Genomic DNA, 8,663 nt, shown 5'->3' on the forward strand with positions numbered 1-8,663 from the left:
GGAATGAGATTGTATCTCAAGAAAAGAAATAAAAAAGCTACATACTGACACAAAATAGACACTGAAGTTTGTACAAGGGGTGGGACTGTGATTTTATATGTCTCCACTCCAAAAGTAATGGTGAACACTAAACTAATGAAAAAGTTATAATTTTAGCACCCCTTTAACTTTGCTAAATTTCTAGCATATTACACTTGCTTGGTCATAATGGAAGGCAGTTATCTCACAAGGACCGCTTATGATGTCAGACGTTCTATATCCTGCCATTTCAATCTCCACCTTCATAGGTAGTTTCCTGCAACCTATCTTCTATTCACACACACTTGAGCCAACATGCAAGGTCTACTTCTCTTCTACCAATTTTGGGGATTGTTTCTTCACTGTTCTGGTGGTAAGTTACAGATACGTGGGAGGGTTTTTTTCTCAAGCAAGTCTCTTTGCTATGTATGACTTGTTCATCTTAGTATTTAATTTTTTGCTTTGTCTTTAAAATATCTTCCTTTTAAAATATACCTGTGTTTTTTTGTCACTTACTATTTTTAATAGTTCTCTTTCACCTAATTCTACATTTTGATCATGTTTTCCTTTACTTATCATCCTTCTCTATGTTGTTCTTGATATGATTGTTTGAAAAGATACTGTTTTTGATGTTATATTTACCTTTCCACCTACCCTTTCCAGTACTTTATTCTCAAAAGCAGTGGTGATACTCATTGGCCCCAATGATTGCCCCATTGTCAGCACCCAGCAACATCTCATGGTTAGCGTCCATGGCTGAATGCTGCCAGGGCATGATTCTGGATCCTCTCTACAGCCAGCTGTCTGACTAAACTGTAAGTATTTAGAACCATGAGCAGGGAATCATGCTTATTTTTACTTTTTAGATCTGTTTCATCTCATTAACTATATTTGCATTGGATTTCAGTACATGAAAGGGACTTTGGTGTTCTTTAGAAAATATTAGGCCAGGCATGGTGGCTCACGCCTGCAATCCCAGTGTGTTGGGAGGTCAAGGCACGAGGATTGTTTGAGCCCAGGTGTTTGAGACCAGCCTGGGCAATATTGTGAAATGCCATCTCTACCAAAATGCAAAAATTAACTTGGATGAGGGTGCACACCTGTACTCACAAATACTTGTCAGGCTGAGTCAGGAAGGTGGCTTGAACCTGACAGGCAGTGGTTGCAATGAATCAAGATTATATCACTGCGCTCAAGCCTGGGCAAGTGGATTGAGAACCTGTTTCATCTCCTTTCAAGGTCGAGGTGAGAGGGTCACCTGAGCCTGATAACTCGAGGCTGTATTCAGCCATTATCATGCCAATGCACTCCAACCTGGGTAATGGAAGTGAGACCCTACTAGCTCAAAAAACAAACCAACAAAAAATGCAAACTAAAAGAAAATATTGAACAATATTTTAAAATATCAAAAATAATATGTAATATTTAGATATGTAGTATTTACATATATATTTACATATTTTTATATTATTCAGATTTATAGTATATTTATAAAATGTTGAGCCAAGATTGTACCACTTGTAGATGTCAAGGCTACAGTTAGCCATGATCAAGTTACTGTACTCCAGTCTGGGTGACAGAGTAAGAACCTGTCTAAAAACAAACAAACAAACAACGAAAGGAACAAAACAAATTGTAGCAAGAGTGAAGTTTGAAGATGTACAAGTTAAACACTATTCAGTGCACAATAGAGAGCACCAGTATACATATATATTTTATTTATTTATATTAATATATTACACATTAATTTAATGTGTGTGTGTGTGTGTGTGTGTAATTTTTTTTTTAATTAACCATGCTTGGTTGTACACACCTATGGTGCTAACTGCTTGGGAGGCTGAGGTGGGAGGATCACTTGAGTCCAGGAGTTCAAGACCAACTTGAACAACACAGAAAGACATTGTCTCAAAAAAATATTTATTTAAAAATTAGCTAGTTTTGGTGACATATGCCTGTAGTGCCAGCTACTTAGGAGACTAAGGTAGGGGGATTGCTTCAGCAGAGAGGTCAAGGCTACCGTTAGCCATGATCAAGGCACTACATTCCAGTCTGGGTGACAGAGTGAGAACCTGTCTTAAAAACCAAACAAACAAAGAAAAAGTACGAAATAAAGCGTAGGAAGAATGAATTTTGAAGCTTTACAAGTTAAACACTATTTGGTGTACAATAGAGAGCACCAGTATAAAGTAATATACAATAGAAATTTGTTGGATTAAATTGCCAAATAACAATTTACTTAATTTATTTTGTCATTATTACTGTTGTTATTGAGACAGAGTCTTGCTTTGTCATCCAGGCTGGAGTGCAGTACCACAATTTCAGTTTACTATAACCTCCACCAACTCAGGTGCAAGTGATTCTCTTGCTGAGCCTCCCTAGTAGCTGGGACTAAAGGAGCATGCCACTCGGCCTAGCTTTTGTTTTTTTCTTCTTCTCTGTATTTTTAGTAGAGATGAGGTTTCAACATATTTTCCAGACAGGTATCAAACTCCTGACCTGAAGTAATGTGCCTTCCTCAGCCTCTCACAGTGCTGGGATTACAGGCATGACCAACCATGTGCGAACTAGGAAAATTATATACAGCAACCATTTAAGTTTAAATTGAGGTAAAATGAAATGCTTTTCTCATTTTAATTTTTATTACATTCTCTATGTTTCCATTTCATTAGGAAGCATGTGCACTCTAACATTTCAGGAGTTATTGACCAGGAAGTTTTTTTACTTGGTCACAAAACCTGCCTGCACCCAAGTTTTAATCCACAAATTGGAACAGATCCAGAAATGGGAGATATACGAATGGTCCTTCTCCAATTCCCTTTCAGAAATGAAGAAATGGAAGATGCTCACACTTATAACACGTTTTGGAAGAGATGGATAAGAGATGTTATAATTGCTTGTAGAGACACTGCAGGGTATACCAATATCAGAGTAAGCCACGAGTCATATTTTCTATATCATTAATATAATTCAGGTGAACTAATGGAAAAATACAATCAGAAGTACATAAAAATCTTGTAAGCAATTGAATCCATTTGCTCCACTTTGTAGGGGTAAAAATGGAAGTAAAGTCACAATGTCAGGCATTGAAATTATTCTGTCTTCTAGTACTTGGTTTAAAGTGATTGGCCAGCATCTGAGAGGATGTGGAGAAAAAGGAACACTTTTACACTGTTGGTGGGAGTGTAAATTAGTTCAACCATTGTGGAAGACAGTGTGGCGATTCCTCAAGGCCTTAGAAATAGAAATTCCATTTGACCCAGCAATCCCATTACTGGGTATATATCCAAAAGACTATAAATCGTTCTACTATAAGGACACATGTACACGAATGTTCATTGCAGCACTGTTTACAATAGCAAAGACCTGGAATCAACCCAAATGCCCATTGATAATAGACTGGATTGGAAAAATGTGGCACATATACACCATGGAATATTATGCAGCAATCAGAAATGATGAGTTCGTGTCGTTTGTAGGGACATGGATGAATCTGGAAAACATCATCCTCAGCAAACTGACACAAGAACAGAAAATGAAACACCGCATATTCTCACTCATAGGTGGGTGATGAAAAATGAGAACACATGGACACAGAAAGGGGAGTACTAAACACTGTGGTCTATTGGGGGGAAAAGGGGGAAGGCCAGTGGGAGGGGGAGGTGGGGAGGGATAGCCTGGGGAGAAATGCCAAATGTGGGTGAAGGGGAGAAGAAAAGCAAAGCACACTGCCATGTGTGTACCTACGCAACTGTCTTGCATGCTCTGCTCATGTACCCCAAAACCTATAATCCAATAAAAAATTAAATAAATAAATAAATAAATAAATAAAGCAGACCAAAGTTTCTGAAAAAAAAAAAAAAAAAGTGATTGGCCAAAATCTAAGAGTCTATGAAGTAAGCATGTATCAGAAGGAAATGGTGGGAAGGGAGAATCTTAACTATCTCAGGAATATTTGTCATAATTGAAAGCTATAAAATAAAATCTTATAGGAAAGCCATGTTACGTGCTGACTAATGGAAGAACGCATATCTCATATCCTTCTCATCTCTATTCCTTCACAGCACGATAACTTTGGCGGCAGTATCAAGAAGTTGACAGTTCAGCTTCTAGACCTCTCATTCTGCCACGATCAACATATTCACATGGCTAGAAATAATACTTTATGTATCTGGACTCTGCCACAAGAAGACTGCTGGGTACGTACTATATAAAGGGAAAATTAGCATTGTTGGGTGGTTGAGATTTATAGTATCTTTTTCAAATGTTGAGCCAAGATTGCACAACTTGTGGATATCAAGGCTACAGTTAGCCATGATCAAGTCACTGTACTCCAGTCCTGGTGAAACATATTAACAATGCTACAAAGGTGCATAATGACATGTATTTTTCTTAATCAGAAATAAGGAAGAAGCATTTTCACTTAAAAACTCAGATTAAAAAAAAAACGAGAAGTAGCGAACTTATTTAAAAGGTCATTGAAGGTAACAGTGGCCCATGCCTGTAATCTTTGCATTTTGGGAAACTGAGGCAGGAGGAGCACTCAAAGTCCATGGGTTCCAGATGAGCCTGGTGAACACAGCAAGACATTGTCTCTAGGGAAAAAAAAAAATTACCTGGGTATTTGGACTGTGCCTGTAGCTCTAGCAACTTGGAAGGCTGTAGTGAAAGAATTGCTTGAGCCTGGGAGTTAGAGGTTGTCGTAACCCATGATCTTATCACTTCACTCCGATCTGGGTGAATATGTTCCTAAAAAATAAAAATGAATAACTACAATACATAAAAAGTGTTTAGAAACAATGGGAAGAACAGAGTTATGGTTAGTTTCCCGGACACGGTTGTTAGAAAAAAAAATATCATCTAATTAAGCAAATATAAACTGAGAATTTATAAAAGTGAAAATCTGCAGTTATGAGGGCTTATTATCAGTTATGAAGATCCAACATAACACAACAAAATTAGTCATGAATGACACATGTCTACAAAGAACCACTTTTTGAAAGAATATAAGGGTCTTCTTCTTAAAGCCTAATGTAGCATATCAGGTAGTACATTTTGAAGAAGATAATATTTAGTATGTAAGATAGCCACACTTAAGAAGATAAAATAATTATTATTTGTTTATTTATGTTTTTACACAGGATCTTCACTCTGTCTTCCAAGCTGGAGTGCAGTGACATAATCAGAGCTCGTTGTAGCCTTGAAATCCCAGGCTCAGGTGATAGTCCCATCTCAGCGGTCCCAGTAGCTGGAACCACAGATACCTGCCACAACAGCCAGTTAATTTTTACGTTTTCTAGTGGTGGGGTCTCGCCATTGCCTAGGCTCATCTTGAACTCCTGGACCTCAACCTCCCAAAGTGCATAGGATTACTGTCACATGCCACCACACTTGGTCGTAGAAGACAACTTAACTAGCCTCACTAACATGGTCTCTAGTAAAATTACAAAAGCTAGTTGGGCGTAGGTCGTACACACCTGTAATCCCAGCAGATCTTGCCATTGTACTCCAGCCTAGGGGACAGAGAGAGAGACCATCACACAAACATACACAAACACACACACAGTTAAAACATTTAAAATATGAATGAAATTCGTGATGGAGAAGGAATATTATATCATTTCAATATTCTTTCCTAACAAACATTGTGAGAGCATTTTCCCAGTTTAAAAGACTAACATAAAACAATCTTAAAATCTGTAATTAAGAAACTTGCAATTAGACAGAATACCTGTACAGGCAGGGTATTCTATCTTAATAGGGTACTTACAGGAAACAGCCCTTCTCCTGGTTCTCAGAAAATCCAACCCTGAGCCCAATGGTTTGTAAACTTACTGTTTGATAAGAAATAAATCAAGTGTACAGCATAGTGCAGTAATTAATTACGAGATATTATGGTCAATGATCCTGAAGAAACCTGTATCACAAACAGCAGGACTATATTGAATACATGAGTTGCTACCTGTCTGGATTGATTACATTTTTAAAATGGGCTTTGTCAGAAAAGCAGCTCTTTCTTACAGAAATAAGCTCTACAGATATATTAAGAACATTTAACACAATAAATATTTGGACAGGAAAGTGTGCTTTTTGAAGAAAGTTGGTAAAAAGATACAGAAGGCATGATGACAGAAAAATTAGCTGGATCCACAAAATTTGACATTACCATATTAGACCTGTTTCTTTTCATCAGTGGGAGCCACAGAAAAATTTTCCCACAGAAATATTTCAAGGCAAAACTCGCATATTTTAAAAAAAATAAAACATTTTTTTTTCTTCTGGAAGATGGTAGACAAGATGACCTTTAAAAATTGAATCACATTTAACAATCTGTTAAGCAGTGTATTAAAGAAGTTTATACTCTTTACATTTCAACATAATGATCCAGCATAGAGCAAAAGCAATGAGGGGTCATTCGTTCATAATATATTAAGTGTGTAAACATGTATTTCGTGTTTGCTAAGGGTTATTGGTTTTAAAAACATGTAAGTATGCTTACTATCATGAAGCTACTACAGGAAGGCAGGAAACAATGCAAAAGTGAAGTGTTCAGTGGTAAAATATATTTTGATAAATTAATAGGTGAAAGGTTAGAAATTAATACATTCATAAGTAAAGATGTTGGAAACTGTACTTTTGGAGCTACATGCCTTTAAAAATACTTTACTCCAGCAAAGACTAAGCCCATGGGGAACTAACCTATGCAAATGTTTGTGGGAAGAGAATTGCTGGGAGACAAAATTACCATTGAAATCACCCTGAGACTAGAGTTAAGCAAGAAGACATACTCCCATCATGCGGCAAGATGAACAAAGGAAAACTCTTAAGTGAGATCAGAGGCAAATCCTTTTGCTTTTACTCTGAGTATAATTCTGGCTAATGGGAGAACAACCTGTAAGGTGTAGGTGGGTGTCAGAATCAAGCACAGAGACCAAACAAATGACGATGGCCTGAACAAATGTAATGGCAGTGGAAGTGATGCACACAGTCATATGACTGTGTAAGTCGTGCTTCATCTAAACTTGCTTGACTAAGGATGTAAGTAATATTCAGGTAATGCAGTTGAGTACAGAGTTGATTTTTTTGTTGTTTAGAACTTTTCTCTAAATTCCCTCGACCATATGATTTCACTCTTTTTTCCAGAGTTACAATAATTTATGCTTAAGTGTTTTACGGAATTCTTGAAGTATGTACCATGCAAAATTTATTACTGTCCATCAAGCAACATGGAATGAAAAGCGTAATATTTTATATATACATTATATATAGATATATATATAATGTAGATATCCTATAATTGAAAATATTTATAAACCATATAAGCTAGATAACTGATTTATAAATATAAGTATTCATAAACATATACAATGTATGTAGCTATATATATATGTTATAATTAAAGCCTATGTATTACATATATGTAATTATGCATTATCTATCTATATAACGTATCTATAGTATATGTCTATATGTATTTCTAATATGTATGTTTATCTCTGTTTCCACCCATTCAGGTACAGCAAGGTAGTCCTGTTCTTTGCCTCTTTGGCAGTCACTGGGAACCGGTAGGCTTAGTCAGTCACACCTCAGAAACCTGCTATGACCCTGCTCTTGTCATCAGGGCAGCCCCATACATACCTTGGATGAGATGGCTTATCAAGGCATCCCAAAAGCCACTGGGTTCTATTGCCTCTATACCCTGCTATTTTACTCCTGCAGTAGCCAATGGTCCACAAAACACACTTAGCTCTAACACAGGCTCTGGACGTTGGCCTCCCATGAATTCTCAGTCCAAACATGGAGGAGATTAAGCATTTCTCCACTGAACAGAAAGCACCGGAATCGTTATTCAATATTTTTTGGTTCAAGTAATACAGACTTTTTTCATGACAACAGGCTATTACACTCTCAAAGTGGTCACCTCTCCTCAGCTAGCAAATTCCCAATGATACAATCACGGATTTCTCCTGATGCTAAACTATGGGATCATTTGGATAGAGCTGAACACTGGAGTACCCCAGAAATGGATACTTCTCAATCTTACGTTTTTCTGTATCCCAGAACTTCCAAACAGCTATTATAGCTATATCCAGGAATCTTCCCCAGAAAACTACATTGAATTATAAATATCAAACTGTGACTGATTCAGCAAGATCCTTTATTAATATATTAGCTAATATAATTAGGTTTTATACTCTACCATTAGTTAATGCTGGTGGAGCCTGGTTTTTGTTCTCAAGTGGCATAGATGGATCTCCAGTTCCTTCTAAGGTAGATACTGGTCAGTCTAAAGTTCAGTCTATTAAGGTTTCATCTAGTGGGCAACTTATAACTAGACTCTTGCTGGAAATTACTCCTGAAGTTGAAACTTGGAAACAATTTGTATCTTATGAAACAGGAACAGTGATGCAGATTCAATTCAGTGAAGAGAATATTAGATACCAAATGTACCGTGTAGCTGATAGAGTTAACCCCAGTGCTGAAAGAGTAACCTACAGTTTGATTCCACAGGGACCTTTCATAGTTAATAAAATTGAATTGTTGGGCTCACTCTTCCCTCACTGCATGTGGATATCAGTATCCTACAGTAGCCCATATTTTTGAACCAGTCTTGAACCTATTTGGGTCCAAAGAAACTACAGAAAAGA

General features: G+C 37.0%; 1 long non-coding RNA gene across 1 annotated transcript; it reads left to right on the forward strand.

Moving 5' to 3' along the window:
* The first annotated feature begins 286 nt into the window (after positions 1-286).
* On the forward strand, positions 287-3,572 carry LOC118150926 (uncharacterized). Its single transcript, XR_004739029.2, has 4 exons — positions 287-391; positions 682-833; positions 2,841-2,946; positions 3,495-3,572. It is a non-coding gene; the product is annotated as an uncharacterized LOC118150926 (long non-coding RNA).
* Positions 3,573-8,663: the final 5,091 nt, after the last annotated feature.

This window comes from Callithrix jacchus, chromosome Y (genome assembly GCF_049354715.1).
Source record: "Callithrix jacchus isolate 240 chromosome Y, calJac240_pri, whole genome shotgun sequence".
NCBI classification, from domain to species: Eukaryota; Metazoa; Chordata; class Mammalia; order Primates; family Cebidae; genus Callithrix; species Callithrix jacchus.